The sequence below is a fragment of the Corapipo altera genome, unplaced genomic scaffold (genome assembly GCF_003945725.1).
Source record: "Corapipo altera isolate COAL_440 unplaced genomic scaffold, ASM394572v1 113, whole genome shotgun sequence".
Taxonomy (NCBI): Eukaryota; Metazoa; Chordata; class Aves; order Passeriformes; family Pipridae; genus Corapipo; species Corapipo altera.
In genome coordinates this window covers 9978243-10005748 of record NW_020884895.1, presented here as the reverse complement: position 1 = coordinate 10005748, position 27506 = coordinate 9978243, and the positions used below count along the sequence as shown (strand labels likewise).

General features: G+C 40.9%; 1 long non-coding RNA gene across 1 annotated transcript; it reads left to right on the top strand.

Annotated features, from left to right (window-relative positions):
• The first annotated feature begins 470 nt into the window (after positions 1 to 470).
• On the top strand, positions 471 to 27182 carry LOC113949297. Its single transcript, XR_003528402.1, has 5 exons — positions 471 to 517; positions 816 to 943; positions 6765 to 6931; positions 20150 to 20239; positions 26228 to 27182. It is a non-coding gene; the product is annotated as an uncharacterized LOC113949297 (long non-coding RNA).
• Positions 27183 to 27506: the final 324 nt, after the last annotated feature.

The following is a 27506-nucleotide window of genomic DNA, read 5'->3' as shown; positions in this document are numbered from 1 at the left end:
GAAATTCCTAGAAAAGTTATATTAATATACTGATTTAATAGTTTCACCCTTCATAATATACTTTATTATCACTCCATCCAAAACCTGAGTTATTTTGCTGATAAAACTTCCATACTCTGTATTGTTTTCCCATTGCTTTTGTGAATACTGAATAATAATTTATATCTAAAAGTTTTTTGTTTTCCTTCTGAAATGTAACTTTTTGGGGAAAAAAAAATATCATGAAAGAGATGCAGTTTTATTTTTTTGGCCTCTCTACAAAATATCCTGTAAGATTTAAATTGATTGCAGGGAGAAAAAATCCAAGGCATCCAAGCAGACACTTGGTGTGCTCTACATCAAATTATTCCAAGCCCCTGCAAATATTTATAGTGAAAAGGAGAACTGAACCTCAGCCCCACCACAGCAAAACTGAAGGTGGTGCTTGAATAAACCTGAGAGGTTATATTTTAAATTAAGGAATTATTTGAATGCTGAACCAAGTGGGAAGGGTTTGCAAAGGTTTTACATCCCTGAGGTGGAACTTTGTTGGGTTTGGTGAGTTTTTGGACGGAATTATGAGGGAGGTTGGGAAGGGAAGCCTTGGCTTTTCCTGGGCAGTGTGTGTGTGTGTAACAGGACATTTTGCTCTTGGAATGTGGTCAAACCACTCAAACAAGGCCCTGTTTTACAAGGTTTTGGTGTTGAATTCTGCTAAAACCAGTCTGGCTCATCAAACCCAAATTAACCTCCTGATAGTGAGGCAGAGATTTGGCAGATGAGCTGCTCAGCTGACCTGGGCACTTGACTAAATCAGTCCCTTTATACTCTAAAAGCCCAGGCCACTTCCAGACCATCAGATTCTTCCACCTTAACCCTGTTTGGATTGTGTGGAGTTTCTCCCTTGTGATGGGGACACCCCTCGAGGTTCAGAGAGAGAGATCTGCTCACAGGCTTTGGTTTGGTGAGTTACATCAACCTCTAATTAATGATTATTTCTTGTTGTCAGCTTTAATATAATTGCTTTGATATAACTGCTTTGACATAATTGCTTTGATATAGTGCCCTACCCTATTTTATGTTATACTACCAGGAGTTTTAGCTTTTATACTCTGTGGTAAATAATTCTGATTAAGACCTTTTGTCTGATCATTTGTCATGATAAATAATTCACTTATATTAATATACCCAGCTTGTAATCTCTAACCCTGTGGGACAAAGTTGGACTTAAACTGTTGCCTAAGTCTGAGGCTAAGACTGGACCCAGGAGGAGTTTAGAAAGCAAGGGGGTCCTTTCTCTAATAAACTTTGTCTAAAGCTCCTCTCACCCACAACAGTTTGTGCCCCTGGTTTGCAAACACTTCTACTCAGAGTCAGGAAGTTCAATTGGCTGTTGATAGAGAACTAATTTGCTGCTTTTTGATGCTCTGCTCAAACTGTTCTTGATAAATAAATTATTGGATGGGTCGAGCCCAGAATTTACATATCATGTCTGATGAGAAGTTGTACATTCATTATTCACAAGTGTTTGATGAACAGCATCTGAAAAAAGAAAGAAACCCAAACATTAACCATGTATTTTTTAGGATGATTGACTCAGCTCTAGTGATAAAATTGTTTTTCCATGATTGCGAATCTAACCATAAAAATAAGGAGGCAGCTCAATCACAGAAGTGTTGAACCCTGTTATGGATAAGAGCCTTTGTTCAGACAGCTAAAAATATCTATCCCAAGAAAGAACAATTATTAATCACTAATGGAAATAAGAGTTTTGGTAACTGTGGCTGTGGAGTTCATGACCTGTTTAACAGGCTCACACCAAGCAGTGGCCTGGAGCTGGAATGGGAGACTGATGAAAAAATGCAGCTGAATATGACAGAGAAATTGGAAATAACCATAGAAAAGTGGTTATAAACAACACAGACACCAAGAAATTATTGCTTTTGAAAGCAAAGAAGTGTTTGGCTGATCCTCTGGGGCACAGGGTGTGACTCCTGGGCATGGTCCTGTGCAGGGCTCAGGGCTGGACTCGATGATCCTTGTGGGTCCCTTCAAACTCAGCATATTCTGTGATTCTGTGATCCTGAGGCTCATCAAACTCCCAAATCCTTCAGTTTTGCTGACTCAGACCATGGCAATAGTTTGGCTTGGAAGGGACCTTAAAGGCCATCTCATTCCACCCACTGCCATGGGCAGGGACACCTTCCACAGACCAGCTTGCTCAGAACCTCATCCAACCTGGCCTTGAATGTTCCAGGGATGGGGCAGCCACAGCTTCTCTGGGCATTCCAAATTTTCACCACCCTCAAAGACTCATTTTTCTCTATATCCAAAGTCCAAAGACTCATTTTTTGCTTTATCCAAAGTCCAAGGACTCCAGGCCTTGGAATCACCATTTTGTGAGGACTTCACGGCCTGCATTTAATTCAGAAATTTTAATTAATAATATAGAGAAATGGTCACAGCAGTACAAATCTATAACTCTGCTAAGGCTGCTCAGTGTCCCAGGGTGTTGGAAGGTGCACGTTTGGTCCTCCATCAGCTTGGGCAAAATAAAGTGTAAACCCATGAGACAGCACCAGAAATCTTGAGGAAAACTTTGTGTTATTAATGTCTAAAATGCCCCAAACCATGTGAATAAGCAGCAGTGACCTGATTATATGAAAAAAAACCCAAACCACCTCACAGAAAAACCTACCGGAGCTGTTTTAATTGATTGTTCAGTCACCTGCAAATGATGCCCCTGGCTATGAAATGCAAATTTACCTCGAAATATTCGTGTTCATCTGATGGTTAAAAGGTCTGTTGTACTTTGAATCTCAATAAGCTTGGCTTGAGAACCCTCTTCTCTGCACACCATAGGTTTTCTATATATATATTTATATATATATATCACACAATCTGTTAGGTTGGAAAAGACCTCTGAGATTGAGTCCAGCCTATGACCAAACACCATCACAGCACTGAGTGTCATGTCCAGTCTTTCCTTACATAAATATATGCAAATTAGGTATTTAAATGGAGATGTATTATCTATTTATGTATATATCTAATAATATATCTATATATAGATAGATAGATATAATATATATAATAATGTGGACTTGCAGGCAAATCTAAAAGGTAAAAAAGATACATCACTAATTTTTGCAGTTAGGTGAGAACCTTAGCCCAGGGCAAGCACTACAAATCTGCCCTTTGTAAACATAGAGAAAGGAGATGAAAAATCAGTAAGGACATGAAAAATCAGTTCAACCTCTGATGATGTGTTGCACAGGAGGGCCAAGGAAGGACAATGATCCCTGTTCACTGCTGGGTGGTGGGTATGAAAAACTCCTCTTTCGAGGTCAGGAGACATTTTGTGGTTGAAGAAATGTATTTACAGACTGGGGCCATTGTTGTGCAAGAAGTGGATGTTTTGTGCTGGTCAGATCAGCTTAATTGGACTTGAGCCTGAGTGGCATCTTCTGCTGTGCCCTTTGGTGTCCATGGTAGGAAAACTGTCTCACCTGCATTTGGCAAGAGCTGGAACCATTGGCACCATTTGATTTCTACGTTGTCCCCTCAAATCCTGGAATATCTGCTGCATGTTTTAGCTTTTAGGGTATTTTCTCCAATCATATTTGAAGTAATCTATATTATAGCGTTTATATTTCTTCCCAGGGCAGACAATCTGATATCACAATCTTATTCCAGAATCTACTATCTCATGGTCAAGAAGACCCATCCCTTTAAGCTGTACCCCCTTACATCACCCTACACAATTTTTTTTCCTACTTCAGCTCATTCATCAAATATTTATAGGTAGTTCATGCCCCTATTTACTCATTACTCAGCCAAATTTTACACTCTTAGCTCATCCTCCCATGTTTAAGTATTTTCCCCAAATGTTTATTTTAGCTTAAACCGAGATTTGATTACTAGTGAAGAAGAAAGATGATTTTTTTTTCAGATTTATGTCTCCCTAAATACATTAAGACAACATCTGTGCTCATTTATACGTTGTCAGTGTAGGTAGGAATACTAAAAAAGGTTAGAAATTGGTCTGTGGGGCTTGTGTTGCATTTTAGGTAGAACTTGGTAATCTGAAGTGACATCAGATTTGCTGTCACAGAATTCCTGTGCCTTGCAAAGGCATATTCCCTTTGTCCTCTGCTTACTGAAGAGGCAGAGAAGTAACTTTGGTGCAGAAATCAAGAAGTGGTTGTTCCTATGGATCTCTGGGTATGTCTGTGGACACATGGATGGTGAGAGGTAGTGGAGCTGCTTGCTGAGAGAAGGAACTGGCTGAAAATATTAATAATCAGCATTTTCACACTGTTAAATGAATATTTCCGTGCTCCTTTTCCTCAGTTGAGGAAATCCATGCATTCTGATGCCGAATTTTGCCCCAAAATGTGCAGAGGAACTGCTCAGAGACAGAGTTTTCAGTCTTTAAGCAGGAGGTATTTATTGCAAAGCAACGTTGGGGAACTCCCGGCTCGCGCTGGACAAAGAGCTCCAAAGCAGGCAGTGAACAGCTGGATTATTTATACAATTCTTGTTAAGAGATTACATCATTTCTCATGAATATTCATGGTATTGAAACATCTAGTTATAATATTCATAACAGGCAGAGTTAGGGTGGAGTCAGGGGCATGATCTTCATTTTGGGGATAATCTTGATGGTACATCCAGTTACTTCATCCTCAGGGGTCTGAGTTTTACTCCTCTTTCTCAGGTAAACTTTTGAACTTTCTTTGATTTGGCTGACTACTAGATGTATTTGGCAGGGGTTTCTGAATATCTGGCAGGAGTTTCTGGACCCTGATCCTCCTTTTTCCCCTTATCTTCCTGTGTTCTTACCATATATATATTTACGTGTATGTTAGCGTTCTTAGTGTTCTATTATTTCCTATCCTTTATGTTCTCTTGTGCGTCAGATTTCTGTATGTGTTATTTTCCATCAGTCCTTGAGTTCTAGTTCTCTTATTCCTTTACTCAGGGCATGCATTCAGAGTTAACTCTTCAGGCCTCGTTTTGCTACAGTCAGGTAAATTTTTCAGGCCGTGCTCTGTTTCATTCTGCATCATTTTCTTGCTTTCCAGGTGCTCAGAACGTTGCGTTGCTGTGACTCCCCTGAGCTGGCAGCCGGCTCTGTGCTCCAGCCCTTTTCCAAAGCTATTAGAGGAAATCTTTCCCATCGACTGGAGCAGCGTGGGAGCTGCCACAGGGCCGTGCTGAGCAGCCCAATTTATTGATGCTGTTCATGTTCCTGAACCGGGGGGACCCTCCTGAAGTCGCCTGGCGTGCAATTCTCAGCTCCAGCGGTCTTGGGTTTGATCAGGGAAGTTAAACTGTGATTTATTTGGAGCTCTGCAAATCTTTATTCCTGGCTATGAACAAGTGTTCCAGGGCAGTGGTGTGTGGGCCATCTGCCAGCGGTGGATGTGCTGTTGAACCCCCAGCCTGAGGCTCTGGGGAGGAAGGGAAGAAACTTCCCTTTCCACAGCGTGGAAATCAAATGGTGCCAATGGTTCCAGCTCTTGCCAAATGCAGGTGAGACAGTTTTCCTACCATGGACACCAAAGGGGACAGCAGAAGATGCCACTCAGGCTCAAGTCCAGTTAAGCTGATCTGACCAGCACAAAATGTCCACTTCTTGCACAACAATGGCCCCAGTCTGTAAATACATTTCTTCAACCACAAAATGCCTCCTGACCTCAAAAGAGGAGTTTTTCATACCCACCACCCAGCAGTGAACAGGGATCATTGTCCTTCCTTGGTCCTCCTGTGCAACACATCATCAGAGGCTGAACTGATTTTTCATGTCCTTAATGATTTTTCGTCTCCTTTCTCTATGTTTAAAAAGGGCAGATTTGTAGTGCTTGCCCTGGGCTAAGGTTCTCACCTAACAGTTATTTCTGATTTTAAATCAATCCTTTTTTCCAGGCGTGAGGCAGTTTTAATGTTTCTCCAATAATATCTTGCAGAAAGAGCTGGAAAGTGTGTTATGGGGCATAGAACAGCTTAATTTTCCAGGCAAAGGGAGCTACCACAGACATTGCTTCTTTGCTGCTTCTGCAGCACCTTTGCCTTCCCACATACATTATCCCACATTCCTGAGCTCTGCCAGAGCCCAGCAGGTCCTGGGCTCTGCTGGCACCTTCCACGTGATGCAGCAGCCCAAGACCTTTTGGGTTGTCACAGCTCCCAAAGTGCCAAAACCATCCTCAATCCAGTGCCCACCCCCCCATGCAAAGGCAGCTTACACTCAAATATAATTATTTCCTTAAATAAACAACCAAGTGAACAAATGTTTGGAATTCACAGACAAAAAAAAACAACAACAAAATAAAATAAATTTTCAGTGACAGTTCTCATTAGAGCTCTAAAACTTTGGCAACTTTTTCAACCTTTTTTTTTCCTCCTCCAGAAATAGCTCTGAAGTGTTGATAATGTCCAGGAGGTTAATTCACGGTGCCTGCCACAAGGTGGGGTTTCTGAAATGATGTATATTTGAAGTCTATTGGCTCACTCAGAGGAATGGGAGAGGACACATTGTCAAATGAGGCACCAAGGTGGTGTAAACCTCTGCTTTGTAGCCAGGACAGGGACTGGTACAAACAACATAAAGAAATGTAGGGTCCTTGTTTATAATCAGATTCATAAATATAAAGTGCTCCACACTGTATAAAATCACTCCTTTACAAGATTTTTTTTTATATACACCATGGTTTTGGGTTTATTTGACATGAGACTGCATTTTAGGGGCTTAAGCACCACCTTATCTTTCCTTTTCCCAGTTGAACCTGGATTAAAGGAGAATTTATCTGGCAGGAAATTTATTTAAATGCCATCACCTGAATCTTCATCCCCACACACCTGGGGAAGCCCTGGGGGGACTTGTCTGGAGCTGATGGTTCCTGTTCCACTGTGATCCCCAAGGAACTGCAGGAATCCACAGAACCAGGTGAGACCCAGGGGGGGTTTCTGGGAGTTAAAATTTCTAAATGTATTTTTTTTTTTTAACTCTTTGGATGGTTATTTATCTCTATCTTGGGGGAAAAAACCTCTCCCTGGGGCTGTCTAAGTGCTCAGCACCAAACTCTTGGAGTGGGAAAGGCTGCACGTGATGGGGATACAGGGATGAGTATTCTTAAGTTGCACCAGGGGAATGTTTAGATTGGATATTAGGGAAAATTTCTTCCCTGAAAGAAAGGTCAGGCATTGGAACAGGCTGTCCAGGGACGTGGTGGAGTAGGTAAGTTCTCAATTTTTGAGTTTTTGGTCCCCTGTAAAACCCTGGCTATAAATGAAAAAAATACGGTCCCTTCAATTTTGAACAGAGAAGGTCACATTTAAAAAGCAACATTAAGCTTTTGACAGTGAAGTTTACAAAAAAGGAAGATAAATAAGAGAGCTCTGGAGTGCAAATCAAAGAGTGAAAGGTTTGTGGTGTTGGAGGCCAGGAAAGCTCAGTGTGTTTGGTTGGGAGGAAGGGAATGACCATAAAGAGAAGGCTGCAAATCCATAAAGGGATTTCATGGGAAGTTGAGGGACTGATTGTTCTTGTTGGGCTTCAATTTAAAGAAAAACATTATAGGGATAAATTGTGGAATCCCAGAATTATTTGAGTTGGGAGGGACCTTAAAGATCATCCAGTTCCAACCCCTTCCACTAGGTCATGAGACAGCATAAAATGAGACCCCTTTTAAGGTCCCTTCCAAGCCAAACCATTCTGTGATTCTCATTTTCCCACTTTAAATAACAAGTTGAGGTGAAGTTCTAAGGCATAAAACCTGTTTTTTAGAAGCAGTGGTTGCAAGTGTTAAAATGTTTGGGGTTTGTGCATTGAAATGAATTTTTAATGTTCTATCTCTGTAATTAAGAAGGGCAGGAAAATGGGAACTCTTCAGGGGCAAGCAAGAAGATATCGTTTGATATTTTGAAAGTGCTCCGAAGTTTAGGAAGCTTTAATAAAGTAATAAAGCAGGAAAAATGTATTCCCTCTGTCCCCTCTCTCTTATCTTTCTCAATTTTGGGAGCCTTGAAAGATTCCAGGGAAGGTGTACTGACAGCAAACAGGCTTTTCTTGGTTACCTTCAGTGCCTCCAAAGTAATCCATGGCCCCTTGGGATCTGCAAATCATGGACTGAGAGCAGCTCTCCGGGTGATAAAAGCTGCAGGATAACTCATTTAAAAGTTACTTTGCAGAGATGATGATTACTGAGTCTTGCAGAGATATACACATGAATTGTCTCTTGACTTCGATGGAGTCAATTAGAGCTCCTTAATTAGTGCAGTTAGTAATCATCTGCTGAAATTACAGACGTTCTTTTGTGCTATGATTTGTATTTTAATACCATTTTTAAAAATGACCCTGCCTAGACAGATTTGGTTGAACATTTTCTTTAGTTGCTTTGGCACTGCAGGACTACTTTAAAATAATTTAATATCTGAGACTTCTCTCAGCAACATAATTTCTTGGGTGGTTTTCTATTTTTCTCCTCACTTATGGTTTTTGCTTTGATTCCTTGTAATCACTCCTGCTTAAACCTTCTGAACTCTGGGACTAATTCATCCTTTTTCCTTGGCTTTTCTTTTCTTTTTTTTTTTCATTTTTCCAATGAATTTATTAATCATGAAAGACCGTCCATATGGGAAACACTCATTTGATGCACCAGACTAAACTCTTAGATTGCTTTTTGATTTTGAAACAATCTGGTCTCTCTTTGAAGGAGTTACAGCACAGAGACACCTGATAGTTCTTCATTAAACATAAATAAAGGGGAAAAGGCAGTGGAATAAGCAGATCCTATAAATCCCCATGGAAGAGCCATGTCAGAGGGACAACAGACTCATAACTGCCTGGGAAATTGGTGGGGTGGGGAGGGACCTGGAATCATTCCAGGCAACACAATCATGCAACAAAGCTTTTGGATATTGATTCCTCTTAACTTCTACAAGCAGCAAAACCTGTTTTCCCACATAGCAGGGATCCTACTCTTGCATTGTCTGAATGTTTCTGCCTAATGTGTCACCTGGAGCACCCTAAATGGGCAATTTTTCTCCTGTTAGGAGCTGATTCCCCTCACACAAAGCACTGGGATGGGACGTGGCTCACGTTTAGTTCCCGGATTTGACTCCGCGATGACAAATCCCTTTAATTTTGACTTGCTCGTATTTGTGGAACGAGTGGGGACTCCAAGATATTGCAGGAATTATTTTCAAGCAAAGCATTTGTTTTGACAGCATTGAAAAAAGCAGGAAAAAAAAAAAAAGGGAGAGATATTATCCTGTGACAATATATCTTTTTGTACCTGAGAGGCATCGATTTGCGGCGGAGGCATTTACGGCTCCAAAATTGTTTACAAGAACAGGAAGACTCTGCCAGGCTGAGCTGGGAAACTGGGAGGATTTGCTGCTGTAGAAATGACTCCATATTCATGCACCCAGGAAAGGATGGGGTGGGTGGAAGATTCCAGACCGGATTTACCTGCTGGTTGTAGAGATCAGCGAATGGAAATAAGAGGGAGTGAGATCCCAAGATGTGAATCAGGAGAGGAAGCAGAAGGTGCTCCAAAGGGCATGGAGTGATGGGACAAGGGGGAATGGCTTTGAGCTGAAGGGTGGGAGGTTTAGATGGGATATTGGGAAGAAATTCTTGGCTGTGAGAGTGGGGAGGCCCTACAGAGGTTGCCCAGAGAAGCTCTGGCTGCCCCATCCCTGGAAGTGTCCAAGGCCTGGTTGGAGCAACCTGGGCTAGTGGGAGGTGTCCCTGCCCATGGCAGGGATGATCCTTAAGGTCCTTTCCAACCTAAACCATTCTGAGATTCTTTTATCCCTGCAGAGATAAAGGAGCATCTGTCCCTCATGGAAGAGTTTTGGTTCCCAGAGCTCTCATTGTATTTGGTGTCAATTTATTCAAAGTGGAGACCCTTAAATCTTTCACATAAAAACTGAGCATGGAATTAACTTCAGGGAAAATTCTCTTCTTAGTTGCACTGGTGTGTCCAGAGGGGTCAGACTGAAGTCAATAAGATATTTCAGGTATTTTTTGGTCTTAATATTTTACGTCTGAATTTAAGTTCAGATTCCTAGAATAAAAAATAAAATAGAATGTAATAAACACGACTCAAATGAAATATTATTTAAATGAATATACTTGCTTGATAAATATAGCTTGTATTTTAAGTATTTCTCAGGTTTGAATAGTGTAAGACCATATAGAATGTGCCTTATGTTTAATTTCTTTATCCATTTCGTGTTCATGGCCTTGACCTTGTAGAAAATGTTGGTAAATGTGTATTATATCCATGTGACAACTTGAATGGTAAGAATTGTTCCAATACACAGATCAATAACACGTTGGAATGCTGTTATTAAACAGAGAGCTGCCTCAGTAATGAAAAAAACACATCAACTTTCTATGAAATGATGTTTTTTTCAAGGCAGAGTGAGCCTTAGATCAAGCTTTGACAAATTCTGCTGCTCCTGAATAGATTAATTTTTTTGCTCCTGGCCTCCTTTCCACCTGGAAGAGAGAAAAGAAAGTAATTCCTGCTCCAGAGACAAAGGGATTTAAAATGAGGGGAAGGAAGCCACAACTCTCAGCAGCAGCATTTTGATTCAGAAGCTTAAATACTGGTACATCATAAACTGTAAAATGTGCTGATTTCCACTTAGTGATAATTCCTGGTTTAGGGGGAAAAAACTCTTTCTTTTATATTTCTGACACCACCCCCCCAAAAAAAAAAAATTAAGTCCTGCTGTCTTTTTTCTCATTTATTTTGCAATTTTACGAAATTTCTTCACACACACACACACACAAAAATCCAACAGCAAAATGTTAAAATTTAAAAACTTCAAAAAGCTTTGTAGCTGCAAAGGGGTTTTCTTGTCCAGTTGTCCTAATTTCATAATTGGTTTACCATTGGACAGTTATTAGAGGTTTCATCCCTAAGGAATTTGCTTTGGCTCTCTGATTGTTAATATATGTTAACCTTAAGCCTGAACAGCTTCTACTGTTTATTTCCACTACATTCAAGATTGAATGTCCTGTTTGCTCCTAAAAATGCAATTGCTTTTGCTTTAGAGCTGAATTCAAAATGAGATTTTTTTAACAGCAAATTCAGTTGTGAAGTGGCCAGTGTCCCTTGAACGTAAGTAATCAAGGGAAGCAATTTGGTTTCTTATATTTGTGGACCAAATAAGGTTATTTTTTTGCTTTGTTTATGGGGGGGGGTTTATGCTGCTGATTTGCTTACACACTGACAGTCATTATCATCACAGAATCTCAGAATGGTTTGGGTTGGAAGGGCCATAAAGGTCATCTCATTCCAAACCCCTGCCGTGGGCAGGGACACCTTCCACTAGCCCAGGTTGCTCCAAGCCCCGTCCAACCTGGCCTTGGACACTTCCAGGGATGGGGCAACCACAGCTTCTCTGGCAACCTGTGCCAGGACCTCCTCACCCTCACAGGGAAGAATTTCTTCCCAATATCCCACTCAGCCCTGCCCTCTGGCACTGGAAGCCATTCCCTCTTATCCTGTCACTCCATCCCTTGTCAGCAGTCTCTCTCCATGTTTCTTGTAGTTCCTTCAGCACTGGAAGGCCACAATCAGGTCACCCCAAAGCTTCTCTTCTCCAGGCTGGACAATCCCAGCTCTCCCAGCCTTTTCTCCCAGCAGAGCTGCTCCAGCCCTCTGACCCTCTGATCATCTTGGTGTCTCCTCTGGACTCGCTCCAACAGCTCCATGTCCTCCCTGTGCTGGTGATCCCAGAGCTGGAGGCAGTGCTCCAGCTGGGATCTCAGAAATCAATTATCAAATGTGACCAGTTATCAAATGAAATTATCGAAAGACTGTTGAGGTTTGGTTGTCCTGTGTGGTGCCTTCCTGCCCACTTGCCAGAAGCGGGTTGAAGATTTAAGCACAGTAGCTGGGCAGTCCCAAACCTGCTGAAAATGATCTCAAACAAAAGACAACACATTCAAAACTATACCTGATGTTAAATTACTCATCCCTTGCCTGGAAAATCAATGTCTGTGTGCTGAGAAATCGCATTATAAGTGATGTAAGTCTGACTTTGCTTGGCCTGCTCATTTCTGCTGCTCCTCTGCTGTGTCTCTATGACCCTTCCCACGTGTCTTTAAGGTGTAGAACAGTGAGAAGCGTTCTCTGAATGAGGCAATTTCGCTCAGCAGATAAAATAATCAGACTTTTTCTAGTAGTCTCCCCATCCTCAGTTCAGTTTGAAGCTCTCCTGTCCTGCTGTGGGAGATGGAATTATCTTTGCCTCTCTCATTTGCGAGGTTGGCCATCAGTCTCAGCTGTTTACGTGTCAAAGACAGCATCTCAAATCCCCAAACCGCACCAAATGAGCACATGGAGACAAAATATCTTCCAAAATGTGAAATATGATGCTAAAATACCTCTGGATTATGTCAACAAATCCAGTCCAGAGGATAACTCTTCCAACGTAGTAAGTGTATTATATAAGCAAACATGGGAAACTTGGAAACACAAGATATTTGAAATCTCATTTGACAGAGATACTTCACACTAAAGCAATTTCTCTCAAAGAAATGTGGATCTAATTTGCCAACTGTGATTTGAAGGAAGAAATATTTATATTGATTTTTGGGGGGCCTTTTTTTCTTATCCTCCTGGGGTGGATTTTACTCCAGAGCAGAGGAGGAGGACAGAGGACAAAAGTACTCAGTTCTTCTCCCAAAATAACACTTCATCCAAGTTCCTTGTGAGCAGATATGTTCCATTGCAGAGAGGTGACAACCCCATAAATCACCAAAAGATTTATTTTTAAACCCTCTATAATATTGTCATGAACTACCTCCTAATAAACACTAAATTTGGGAGGAATACAGGAAATTTGGTTAAGGTGTCATCAGTGCTGAGTCCTCCCTTCAGGACCACCGAGGTTTAATTTGAATTAAGACAGGTATTAATTTGCAGAACAATAGAAATATTAAAAAAACCCTCACACTGAATAACAGTTTTTCCTAGTATTTTTTCCTGTATTTTCCAGTTCCATTGAGAGCTGGAGATGGGAACACTGAATTCAGAGTGGTGATTCCCAAACTTTACTGCGTGAGGCCACTGAAAATAAAAAATCCAAGCGTTTTTTTCACAGGTTTTATGAAGTCAAAAAGAAGATGCAAAACTAAAAGTAAGATTTTCTTTTTTTTTTTTTTTTTTTTAAGGCACTTGGGAGCAGAATTTTCCAGCCTGAATTCTGTAAGGAACTCCTTGCTCAGGTGCCATTCAGAGTCGAGTTTTGTCCTTGTAACTTGTTATTTTAATGAGAGTCCTTTGGAGCCTCAAAAGCTTCCCGTTGTCACCAGGTCCAAGGAAGATATGAAAAAGCTGGATGGGAATGACAGGGAGATTAATGGACCAAAGAAACCCCTGGGAAATCTCCAGCTGTTTTATTTCAAGGGCTTAACACTCATTTTGTACCTCCTGGTGTCGTCCACCTTCAACCACAGTGTTTGTTTTTTAGTAATGTATTAACGAGAAGGAGAGAGGATTTATTATTTTTCTTGACTGTAACTTTTATTTATGGTAGTGTTGTTTCTTCCCCTTGCAAAATCTGCTGTTCTCTGTGTAGTTTAGTGCTAAAAAAAAAGACAAAATTTTCATGTCTGTTAGAAAGCTCTCTTTAAACTTTGAGTGCTTTTCCCGCACCCATGTTAATCCAGTGACATAAATACTTCATTTTGGTATTTTTCACTTGGATATTTGTTTCAGCTTCAGTTTATACACAAACAGTGGCTTTGTTTGAAATGAGAGTAGAATATTTACGTTCTTAATCTAAATCAAAATGTGTTTTTCTGCTATACAAAGGAAAAATCCTCCTTACAGGTTTTTGGAGATGCCAGGGAAGGCAGAACCACTCTCTAACTTTGCAGTTGCAAACTCTCCCTGTTTTTCTGTTACAGGGCAGATAAACACAGGCTGATGGGCTGTTTCTCTGCCACTTTTGTCATGGTATTTTTCCCTATATTTTGATTCCATAATATGCTATATGAAGCAAAATCAATAATTTTCCCTCGTAAGGTTAAGGGCTGACTAAATAATTCATGAGTCATTTGATCAATGTGACTCAGAGAATATCCACCAGCAGAGAAAACGATTTTCTCAAATACCCCCATTATTTGAAATTGTCTGACCACTGTCTGGGGGAAATTTTTAAGTCCTTATATTGACCAGAACTGATTTTAAATAAGCACTTGCTATTTGTGCTCTACTGCTTCTTTGTGACCTGCTAGCTCTGAGTCACCTTGTGCTGCCTGGCTGATTGGATCTGCAGCAAGTCCTTGATGAACAAGCATGAATGAGCCTTAAAAAAAATAATAATAATAATAATTCTTGGTTCTGGTTGCAGGAGGAAAGAAAAGCAAGTTAAAACTTGCCTGAAGTGAACTGATTTCAACAAGATATTGGGCACAATTCAGCTCTGGGTGAAGGTGCTTTTGTAGAGACTCTCTTCTCCCAAACCTGACTGCAGAGGGGTGCTGGTGGCACTTTGGCTGAGGTGTGGGACCTTCCTCTGCCTGCACTGGGGGAAGAGGGAGAGAAATATTCAGTTTGGCTGCTAAATGCAAAATTATTATGGTAAAGAATGAAGAGCTGTAGCCAAAGTGCTGATAATGGTGTTAATTCTTAAATAACCTCAGGCACAGTATTTTGTCAAATTCCATATAAATTCCATATATCACATTTATGTGCAGAGCAGCTGTTTAGGGTGTCAGGAAGTGTCTTTTGGGGGAGCTTTCAGAGCATGGAAAGACAGAATGGTTTTGGTGGGAAGAGACCTTGAGAACCATCCAATTCCACCCTGTGCCATGGGCAGGGACACCTTCCACTATCCCAGATTGCTCCAACCTGGCCTTGGACACTTCCAGGGATGGGGCAGCCACAGCTGCTCTAGGCAGCCTGTGCTTCTCTGGGTAACAGTGGAGATTTCCCAGGGCTTTCTTGGTCCATTAATCTCCCTGTCATTCCCATCCAGCTTTTCCATATCTTCCTTGGACCTGGCGACAATGGGAAGCCTGTGAGGCTCCAAAGGACTCTTGTTGAAATAACAGGTTACAAGGATAAAGCTCTTCATCCTCGTGCTCTGAGTGGCACCTGAGCAAGGAGTTCCTTACAAAATTCAGGCTGGAAAATTCTACTCCTGAGTACCATGGAAGAAAAATCTTACTTTTAGTTATGAGATTTCTTTTAACTTCAGAGAGGGTCACCACCCTCACAGAGAAGAATTTCTTCCCAGTATCCCACGATTTTCCTCCTAGTGATGAATCCTCGTGGCAAATCCACGTCTGGGGATCATGGAAGCCCAGAATACTTTGGGTTGGGAGGGACCTTAAAGCTCATCCAGTCCCACCCCTACCATGGGCAGGGACACCTTCCACTATTCCAGGTTACTCCAACCTGGCCTTGGACACTTCCAGGGATGGAGCAGCCACAGCTTCTCTGGGCACGTGCCCACTTTCTGGAATGGAGAAAATATCCATGTCACTGGGATCAGTGCAGCCCTTCCCAAACACTGTATTTTAAGGATATATTGTTTTGAGTCGTAATCCTTTATCCTTCTTATTCTTTATTGGCCCTGTGGAAACAAGGGTTACAAATGCATTAATCTCCCTGCCCCCTCTTTTTAAACCTTCATTCTGGAGTCTGGAATACATTTATCTCTCAGTCCCACGGGGCTGATCTGAAGGCCATGGAAATCAATGGTACAATTGGCTGGGCTTGCAGGGAACAGTGGGAATGGATTAAAAGGATGGTGGGGCACGTTCAGCTTGGAGATATTTCTTGCAATGTCTTGAAATGTCTGTGCTGGGGAGTGGCAGAATCCACCATCAAAACATTTTAATTCAGAGATTAAATGCAGAGATGGAAGTGCAGGAAGAAGAGACATTAATCAAAAGTTCTCTAATATTCAAGTTTTACTTGCACAGTTTCCATAGTAAGTTTATAATATGTGTTCCCATACATAAGTCTTGTCCATATCACATCTTCTGTTTCCTCCAACTGTGACAAGTCCTGTTTTACCTGCTTAAAAGAAATCTGATTTTCCCAGTCTATTTCTTGGAGTGCGGAATTTATTTCTATGAATTTCTTAGCTAGGTTTTTGATTTTAAATTTTCTCAGATATTTAAAACAAATTTAATTAAATAAATTTAAATAAAATTTAAAATACAAACAAAAGACTTTGTTTCTAGGGTTATTAACAGCTTAGACACCTCTGAAATATTATTTCTCTATTCTTTTCTTCCAAGTCTGATTCCTCCCATGATCACACTGACACAACAGCTCCCATAGATATGTGACCATGGAATCAGTCATGTGGCTCTTTGCTCATGTGCAAATTGACTTCTTTATCTTCTCTCTCAAACTCTTAAAGCCTGTTTTTTCCTATAATAAATATAATATAATACAATATAATAAAAATATTTTATATATCAAATAGGAGCCAGGGTGCTGCTGCACTCAGAGCACTTTTTTTATCCTTCTGGTCTCTATTTTCTTATTTTGGTGGACTTCTATTTTTTTTGTCTTCAAGTTTGGTGGCAAATTCCTGGCTGGGCAGCTTCCCTAGTAAGAGATGTAATTCCTTGTGTCCCTGCTCACTGAACAAAGCTCCAGGCACTGTATTTATCCAGATTACAGCTGATTTGTCATATTCCTTATATAATACATTCTAATAGACTTAAACTGGGGGAGCATTTTGTAACTCCTGTGTAGGAGCTTCATCATCAAATCCTATTTGTTTTTTGGATTTGGGTTTTAATTCCCCATGAATCCCTTTGTAAATGTCTTTTTCTTCCCAGAATAATGTCAAACAACTTTTCTGATTGCTGGGTATTGTTTCTCCTGGGACATGATGGGTTCCTCAGAGGTAGGATTTGTCAAGTTTTTACATCTTTTCTTATCGTGACTGAGAGTATTAGAAGTGTTTGGATTTTTTGGATGCTTTGTCCTGCATTTCCTAAGACCTTTCCTTATGAATAAACTCATGGAATTTTGTTAAGTGGGCTGGAATATAAGATAACTAATTTTTGAACTCCAGCCTTGGGTGCAGTGAAATCTTGTGTATCTGGGGCTTGTTCTAAGCACAAGTAGTTTTGCCAGTTATTTCAAGAGAAAAAAAATGACTTTTAAGAATTATCTGATTGAGCTTTAAGGCATCCTGATGCAACAACAGAAAGTTCTTTTGGCAGAATGGAGGACTCCCTTATCAAAATAATTAATGATTCCATAGGATAATCAGTTTGCAGCTGCACTGGGAAGTCTGTGCCGGTCTGCCTGCACTGGAAATAAGATTTTAACATTCCTACATCTCCATTTCTAGTCTATAAAACTGAGATTTCCCGTGGAGGAATGGTATAGTCATCAATAGAATCATTTTATATAATTGGGTACTCTGGTGCTGCAATTAGAACTGACATTAAACACAAGCCAGGCTGCCAAACCACAGAAGTGATGGTGGAGAACAGAATCCTGCAGCATTTACACTTCCCAAAGCACCTCTGTTGCTCTGGTCAGCAGTCAGGCAGCAGGAAACACGATTATCCAAAGCTGATCCAGCTGTCCTGTGATGGGAACTCTTCCCCACTGCTCTGCTCCACAGGTTTTAGTCTTTCCTTGCTGCCAAGTCACTAAAACTGGAGCAGTTCCCCATTGCTGATCCGGGGGATGTGGGAATTAGAGCCATGGGACAGCAGGATCTGCAACCACTTAATTTAAACAACTTGTTGGATGAGCAGGGTTGAATTTTGAATTCAAAGAATGAATTATTTCTGGTCTGGAGTTCATTCCTAGACCAGGACTGTGTCATCATCATGGCCAGGCTTTGTGAATGAAAATCAACTAATTATGAGTAAATATTAAAATAAAAATTTAAAGCTCTCAATAAAAACATGGAATCCAGGTAGAATCCAACACAAAATGACCGCAAAAAAAAAAAAATAAAAAATTCCAGGATTCTAATTGGCAAAGTAGAATCTGAGGGTTTAAGTTTATTAAGGTGGAACTAAATTTGTTGGTTTGGGGTTTTGATTGGTTGGTTTTAGACACTCATTTCTTTTTTACACAGGAAAAAAAACCCCATATGACTTCATTTTACCTACTGTTACTCCCAGTGAACAACTTAACACAAATATTCGATATCATAAATTTAAAACAAATACTGTAAATATATTCCTAGAAATACAACCCCACAATAGTAGAGGAGCATTTGGTGATTTGGTGACTTTTTCTTATGTTCTTAACAAATGCTGAAGTGATTTGAGTTAACCAAGTAATAACATTAACACTAACTTTTTCTCCAAAGACTGGGAATAAAGCTTTTCTGCTCCAATAAATTTTAATGGACATGTATTGGTTGTGTTTAAATGCTTGTGTATAGTTTTTGGGTTTATTATTATGAAATGTTTTAACTCATATGTTCATTCATGTGCCTCATGTAGCATATTTAAGTGGTAGAATTAGCCTTTTTTATCAAGATGCAGAAACAGGCCATTGTGTGTTCTCTAAAGCAATAAAATGGTAAAGAAGGTTTGTAAAAAGCACTGTACACCTGTCTGGCAATAGAACAGCCCCACTGGCACTGCCTGTGCATGTGACCATTAAGCTGCCTAAATAATGGTATCAGGACTGTGTACCTAAAGCAGAATAGTCTAAACAATATGTGCTAAACAGGGTTTGCTGACTCTGGTCTCTGCTGCTGGGGACATCTGTTGCCTGCTATGAACATGTCCTGTGCTTATGGGACTCATCCAGACAATTCTCATCCTTTATTCTCTTTCTTCACTTTATCTAGAATTTTACATATTTCTAACTTTTTCTTCAAATGTCCAAATAGTTCAGGCCATTGAATCTTCTTGCTCTGTAACTCCAGTGATGTTTCAGGGACCATAAATAACCTACATTTTAGAGTTTATGCTTTTCCTCTTGGAAAACACGATTAAAATTATGTTCTTACTGTTCTGAAGGCTTAATTTATTTGTCTTTCTCAGGCAGATTATTTAAAATCTCTTATATTCAAACGTAAATAATCAAATCTAAGTCCTATTTGCTGTAGATCTTAAAAGAAAATCTTCATTCCTTCAATCTTTGCTACCAACAGAGGAAAGCATCTTATGCAAAAAAAAGAAAAAAGAAAAAAAAAAAAGCACTTGCAGTTCATCTTTTGGGTAAGACTATTACAAAGCTATTGGAAGCAAAAAGCCAGCCTACAAAAATGCATATTTTGTTGTATTGCCTCAGGTATGGAGGGATGAATTACAGGATTGGAGTCGTATTTATGGCCTCTTTGTTTGGGGTTTTGTTGTTGAGGCACTGGGTGGGGGGGGGGATGGTGTTTGGGGCTGGGTGTTGGTTTTTTTTTTTCCTCTTAAACTTTGTGAAAGCAGAATGTGAAAGTAGGTCACTGCAGCAGAGAGAGGGCTTTGGGTGGCTGAGCACAGCCCTGCAGCCCCCAGGGAGGGAGGTGTGGTGTCACCCCGGGCTTTTGGAGCTGGCTCTGCAGGAGCAGAGCATTCCAGAAGTCTGGAGAAGGGTCATCACCCACCCCCAGGACCTGCTGCCCGAGGCACGTGCTGCTGTTGGGCCATTTCTGGCCCCACTTTGGGCATCAGCCTCATCCAGGGCTGGGGGGAACAGGGAAGGGCGAGCTGGTCTGCTGCAGGATCGGGTCACTGGTGTCACTTCAGGCCTGGAGGTTGTTCAAACATGGTCCTTCTGCTCTATGAAATGTTCTCCTCCACCTTAGGCAGCTTCGATCTGAGTTGAGGGTTTAGATCCTGGTGAGGATCTGAATTTTCGAACTTCTGTATTTGTCAGATAATGTCTCACTTTTCTATTTCTTTAAATGATGAAAGATGGATTTATTTTTTTTTTTATACCTAAGATGATTTAATGGCTTTTTCTTTTACGTTTTCTTAACAGGGATGACATTTAGACAAGGAAAAAAAAAGAGCAGCCATCAATAAGTGGTTTTATTGGTTGAATTTTAATGTTATTTTTAAGCAAATAATGAATTACTTTGACTAATAACTGTAGAGCCAGACATGATTCATTCCATAATTAGGTTGACAGTCCCCATCAATCCTGTAGTTTTAGTTCATCTGATTATAAAATCTTGTCTCCTTTTCTCATAGAACATCTTTTCAAGGTGCACCCCATGAAATCCAAAGTGTTCCTGAGGACTTTCCGAGCAAAGCTTTGGCAATTCCAGATCTTCAGCCAAGGTGGCTTAACACCCAGCCTGAGACTCAGCTTGGGGAATATCCACAATTTAGCCTTTGCTGATCACAAGTTTTTTTTTCATAGAAAAGTTAAACCTGGGAAGCTTCAGCTGAAAATCCAGCTCTCCCAGAGGAACTGAGTACAGCCAAAGTGCCGGTTGGGCACAAGCCAACAGATCCGAGGGACTGAGGGGACACCCCACTCCGTTTAGTCCCAGCACATGGGGCTGAAGGCAAGGAATTGCCTCGTGTGAGAAGCTTCCAGATGTTCTAGATCAGCTGCGTGGGAGATTCCTCAAGTGCTGAATCAATAGAAAGAAGATTTTCGACTTCTTTTCAGGAAAACGACAGGATAAGAGCACATATCCTCAAGCTGTGCCCAGGGAGGTTCAGGCTGGACATGAGGAGGAATTTCTTCCTGGAAAGGGTGGTCAGGCACTGGAAGGGGCTGCCCAGGGAGGTTTGGAGTCCCTACCCCTGGAGGTGTCCAAGGAAGGTCTGGCTGTGGCACTCAGTGCTCTGGGCTGGGGGACAAGGTGGGGATGGGGCACAGGGGGGACTGAGATCCTGGAGATCTTTCCCAACCTTAATGATCCTGTGATTCTACGATCCCAGAAGTGTCTGTGTGCCCATCCACAGCTCTCTGGGGTTCCTCCAGCTTTCATTCAAGCCAACAGCAGAGCCCTGAAGAATTCCAACCTGCTAATTCAGATGTCTGAGGCTGATCTCTGCTCCTGCTGGAGCCACATCACTGTTGTTGAATTCTTGATCCCTCCCAACACCCACATTTCCTCCAGGATGGCTAAATACATGCCAACAACCCCAAAGCCCTTGTGACACCACAAGGGTGACAGTCAGAGCACATTTTGTTGTATTATTTCTATCTCCCTGACTCCTACACAGAGTTTCCACGGGAAAACTGCAGAATTCCTACACATGTTCATTTTTAGATCAATACATTCACGTACATTGAGATGTTGTTACTTCTGTAGGTAAAAATCCATTATCTGCCTTTGCTCTTGTTCCCATCAGTGAGGGAGGTTGTTGGAACCTTCTTGAAATTTCCCACAGTAGCTGGAAAAATATTTATCGTATTGACATGCCAGAGAATAAGCATTTATTTATCAATAAAAAACAAGGAGTACAAGCTTTTTGGCGTGGTCTAAGAGTGTCTAACACATCAGCTGGGCAGTGGTGCTGTGGGCTGGCTGTCACACAGCCAGATTTCACTGTTCCCTCTGCAAGAAGAAACATTCTTATAACAACTGGCTCTCAGTCTTAACTGGGTTTTTATACTGTGGTTCACACTTTTGCTTGTTGACAGATTTAGAGCTCTTTGTGAAAGCAGTAATTGGCCTGGGAATATACCTGGCACGATTCCCCAGAAAGGAGTAGGAATTGCTGAGGTCTTTCATTAGCTGGGAAAACTAATGGAACGTGCTGCTGCCACTGCCGTGTCCTTCCAGGAGAGCTGAGATCCTGCTGCAGGAACTGGGAGGACAGGACACACCACTCCCCTCCCTGGCTGCACTGGAGCTGTTTGGCAGCTGCTGCAAACATTAATTTACAAGAGCATGGAGTGACAGGAGGAGGTTTAAATGAGACATTAGGAAGAAATTGTTCCCCGTGAGGGTGGGGAGGCCCTGGCACAGGTTGCCCAGAGAAGCTGTGGCTGCTCCTGGATCCCTGGAAGTGTCCAAGGTCAGGTTGGACAGGGCTTGGAGCAACCTGGGCTAGTGAAAGGTGTCCCTGCCCGTGGCAGAGGATGGAATTAGATGAGCTTTAAGTTCTCTTCCAACCCAAACCATTCTATGATGCTGTGATAGTTTTTAGCACTTCTGTGGTGGTTTCCCTCATTGAAGCTCCTGAGCATTCCCCATGGGAAGGGACTGTGATTCCTGCTTGGCTCAGTGTGGGAGGAGAGAAGTGAGGTAGACCCTTGACATGTGCTCCATCACTCTTTGGGCTGCAAAGCAAAACTGCAGAGACTTTTCACTTATCCCAAGATGCAGCACATCACAATCTCAACCCTTGGACCCCTCTGAAGGACCTTCCAGGGGCTCCAGGAGCTGGAGAGGGATTTTGGACATAGGCTTGGAGTGACAGGACACAGGGAATGGCTTCCCATTACCAGAGGGGAGGGTTAGATGGGATATTGGAAGGGAATTCCTGGCTGTGAGGGTGGGGAGGCCCTGGCCCAGGTTGCCCAGAGAAGCTGTGGCTGCCTCTGGATCCCTGGAAGTGTCCAAGGCCAGGTTGGATAAGGTTTGGAATAACATGGGATGGTGGAAGGTGATTCTGTGATGGCCTGAGAGACCTGTGATGTCCTTTTGGTGCAGAGGAGAGCCCAGGTGGGATTTGGGTCTCTGGGGGTGTTTGCTGCTGTCAGGACAAGCCCAGAGAAGCTGAGCTGACCCACCTCAAAGAAGGGATCTGAGGGTGGTCAGGGAGGTCTCCTGTCCTGTAGAATTTCCCATTCTTTGTCAGGAAAAACCACAGGATTGGCCAGTGGGAAAGACATTCAGCTGGGTTTGGAGTTCATTTATTTTAGTGTTCGAGGTTTGTATTTTTTGGTTGGGTTGTTGTTATTTTTTTTCAGACTGGTTCTTTTATCTACAAAAAACCCCCATAATTTCTTTTCATGAATTTGTAGAAAGATGCTTCAGGAATTTAATGCCACAGGGTCATATTCTGGCTATTAATATTAATGCCTTAATCCTGGATTTGGAGACACTTTCTAGAATAAAACTAGAAAACTGTGCACTTTTTGAAGAGTTGTTAATAATACAGGAGGAGTAAAACATACCCCACTTGAGCTATTTTGGATCCAAAAGTACCAAGAGCTCTTGATCTGAAGAAGTATTTCTGAGGAGATACAAAGATCCTGAAAGAAATCCTGTATAGATGATCTTTAAATTAATTGTTGGTTGTATGGAATCGATGCCTAAGGAGCTAAAAAGCTTTATCTGTGCAATCATTGTATCTTTTCAAAGTGAAGAGAGATTGGATGGAAGTCAGTGGGAGAATAAAAATAGAATTATTATGTAAAAGTGTTTTGGAAAGAAAAGGAAGTGTTTTTCCATCCGAGACATCCCAGTTTGTTCCGTTCACTGTGATTCTCTTTCCTCTGGAAAAAAAAAAAATCTGATTATATTCCTTATGTTTTCATTCAGTGAAGGTAATTTTAGGAAATTAATTTCCCTCATTAGGTTGTATAACTCAATCCTGATTTACTGAAATGATCTTAGGAAGGAGAGGCAGACTCAGCCTTAGATATGAAGGTATTTGAGTAAGAAATCCTGCAAGTTTATTATTTCTGTCATTTTGGAGAATTGTAAGGGGTCTGATTTGAAGGATGGTCTATGAAATCCCTAATAAACCTCTCTGCCCTGGAACACTTCAGTGTTTTAAGGCTGCTCTAATATTGCTTCCACAGATGGGCTACTGAATGAATCAAAACTAAGTTTATGCCCTTGGGTTAAGCCCTGTCTCTACCTCAGACAAAAAGTCCTTATTCAGGAAAATCATATATATGAGATACAATTTGTCCTGAAGTGCTTCTGAGACCCTGAAACTAAAGCAACTAAATGATAAAAAAAATCATAATTAATCCAAAAGGTCATTTTTGGTTATTTCATATTTTTTCCGAAGGAAATAAGAGAAATAACACCTTGATCTTCACGTTTGGGAGTGGATTTGTATTCATGGCAGTTTACTGAGTAAAATCACCTGTATTAAGTAATAATGTAATTAATTGTTTGTGGGAAGTATAGATATTCCTATAGGTGGTCCTGGCAGTAAAACTAAAGTAGTAAATTAAAATAAAAATATATATTTATATTTTATTCAAGCCAGTTTTACTACCAGCCCTCTCTACCTAAATACCTGGTATGTGTTAAATGACCCGACCCATCAATACAGAAGCAGAGAATACATGAGATAAAACTTAAGAGTTTAAAATCTGATCTGATACAACAGCTGAGATGGTTTCTCCAATTAGGACCCCAGAAAAATTAATGCTCATATTTTATATATCCTTCAAAAAACAATCCAAGCATAAAATAAATATAGTTGGCTAGAAAATTGTACCAAATTAGTGTTATCTCCCAGGGTTTTGCTGATCTGGGATCTGATTTTAAAACTAATACACTGGTGCAATGCTGTTGATTTTGAGAAGAAATTTGAACAGAATCTGGGGTTTTAAACTTGGATTCCAGTCAAGCCTTGACTGGAAGGACCTTATTTCCATTTCTGTGTCTCCAGCTGTTAAAACTCTACCAGTAGCTCAGAGAGGAGACAGGAGAAATTTGGATTTCCCTGCTCCTGGATAGGAATAAATCCCCCTGTTAACTCCTTTCTGCTGGGGTGATCCAAGGAAGCTTCACAAGAGCAAGGTTGGGGGGTTTTTTTGGAGAGAACAGACTATTCTTTACATGTATGAGGACCAGGAGTCACTCACAACATGCACAGGTCAAAATTTTCACGGCTGGATGCTGAAAATCAACTACTAAGATCCTAAAAATCATAAAACCCCCCACTGGAAGCAACCCCCAACCCCCCCCCCCCCCCCTTAAATTATTTTAGTATAAAACCCTCCTGGTGAAATTCAGATCCTTGGTGCACCTGGACAGGTTTTTAGACACTCATTCTGGAGGAAAAAAGCCATTCCCTCCTTAAGCTGATGCCTAAAATCCCACTAAAGAGTCAGGTTTCACATGAGAGAATGACAAAAGAAACCCCCATAAAACCAGATATTCTCACCACTATGAGGATATGAGAATGTCAGGCTAAAACTTGAGGGCGAAAAGTCCACCCAGAAGTTGATTAATAATCTTAAATTCCAGTAAATAACGAGGGAGCTTCAAGAAAAACAGCTTTTGCTGAATACGCTTTTCAGCAGAAGAAACGAAGCCACAAGTTGAGAGCAGGACATTAAATATATATAAATGATGGGAACTGGGAATAGAAAAAAGTGAAAGACAAGTTGGTGTGTTACATAAAACATAACAAATGGTTAGCAACATTTTCAGTTGAAAAGAGGAATTTTGTTGAGCACGTCCAGGTCATTTATGTCTGTCCCTCTGTATTTGAAAATCTACAGCACAAATAGTTGCTAAATTTATGCGTTTATTATGCAATATATATATTATATATATTATATAAATGTACACGTTCATTTGTACATGGACAAACTCACACAAAATCCAACCTATCAGAGAGGGAAAAAGACATAAAAACTGATATTTTGGGCTTTTTAAAATCCCACTTTAGTTGGACCGTGTTTTTAACCAGAGGTTTTATCAGAGATACTTTGGAGGAGTCTGTTGATGCCTCATTCTTAGTCTTCAGTCTGGGCTGAAAAACTCAAATAAAAACATTGTCTGGCTTCTTTGCAGCTTTAAGGAAAGCACACGGGTCCCTTCTAATCTATTGCCTTGATTTTGGCTGCTTCCTAAATAAATAAAAGATTGCCTTTAACATTTTAGCAGTTGTTTAAGCAGCAAAAGAGATAAAAGAAAGTTAAAGGACATGCAAAGATTGAATTAAAGCCTTTCCCAGCATTTTGATGACAAAGTTTGACCATTTTGAGGAATAAATCAATTTGCAGTCGCTGTGGACAAATAGCTGAGACTGAAGCTGAAACTGTTCCTTTGGGAAATGTGCTAAAAGATAAAAGGAGTCAACTTTCTTTTGTGTGAAGAAAAACAGAAAGGATATTTGGGACCAGGAGATATGCAAAACTCTACTAGGAAAATGAGAAGGGAGAAGATAATGTTTATTATAGTTCCAAAATTTCCCAATTAGTATTCTAGATCTCTTTCACATCACTGAGAATTTCCAGTTCTAAAATTTCCCCAATTAATACTTTAGACATGTTTCACATCGTGTAGAATTTAAAGTGAAACCTGTATATCCATTACAAAAATCCAGTTATTTAGAAGCTGAGCACTGGTTTTGTATGTATTGTTCCTTTGTGGTTTACTCTTAAAGAATGGGGGGTTCCTAATCAAGAGTCCCATGGTTTGATTTGATGACCTTGGAGGTCTTTTTCCAATGTGGATGATTCTAGAAAATAAGTGGCACCACAAGAAGCTGAAGAACATTTTGAGGTGCCACTGGAACCAGGAGAACAATGACAGAAACACAGAAGAGCAATGTAAAAGAATCCTTGTTAGATTTCAAAATAAGTGAATTTTTGTAAATGTTTCACTTTAAATTCTAAATAATGTGAAAGATACTTAGAATATTAATTGGGAAATTTTAGAACTATAACGTGCATCATCTTCTCCCCTTACATTTTCCTTTTTTTTTTTTGTCTCATGTTTTCTCATTTCCTTTTTATTCCTCAAGAATCCCTAAACAATCACAGACATTCCTCATCCTTGGAGTCGTTTGCTGTCCTTATCAGGATTTTGTCACAAAAATGAAGAGTTTAATCCCCCCTAATCATACATCAAATGGCAAATCACTCCATCTCCTCAACCTTTGGAGTGTTCTGCAGTTGGATGAACATCCCATTGCTGTTGTGCCCTTCTTCAGCCTCGGCAGCCTGGGAGGAGCTGGATGGAAATCCAGCATTTTGGAAGGTTGAGATGGTCAGTCAGGCTGGGTTTGTTCTGCCCACGTGCTAAGCTGGGCATAAAGCTTTATTTTGTATGGTGGTTTTATTTTGTGTTGCTTTATGATCATGAATCAAACTCAAAAAAGCCCAAACTCAGGAATGGCACAAATCAATTGGTGTGGGTTTGACTGTAAGGAGAGAGAGGAAAAAAAAAAGGGAGGGGGCCTTTTTCTCTCTGCTTTCTTTTTCAGCTGTGTTTGAGCTGCTAATTGAAACCATCTCCTGGGCTCCAGCTGGTGCAGTTCCAGCCGGGAGGAGGCTCCTTCGGCGTAGGTAATGTCTGTTTGAATTTGTAAAGCTTTAACCTGCCTCAGCCAGCAGATGAATTCTTTTATAGCTTATGATCCATGGGAACACTTAAAACTGAATTTCCACATGCTGGAACGCTCTCCCAGCATATCAAGAGACTGAGTAAAGCCCTGATTAAAGCAGTGTGGGAAGCCCTGGGTACTCCCCCCGCTCCAGCCTGGGAGCTGCTTGGCTGCCAAAGCAGAGGGGTGTGAGGCTCTTGCATTTTATCAAGCAAGGGGACGTGTCACCGTCCTTTAACGTGGCTAATGAGCCTTGGGGATTTAAGCTGGGCTCTTCCTCCCTGCCCCCAGCACAAGGAAGGGAAGGAGGTTGATTTCTAAACCGGACAGGGTTTGG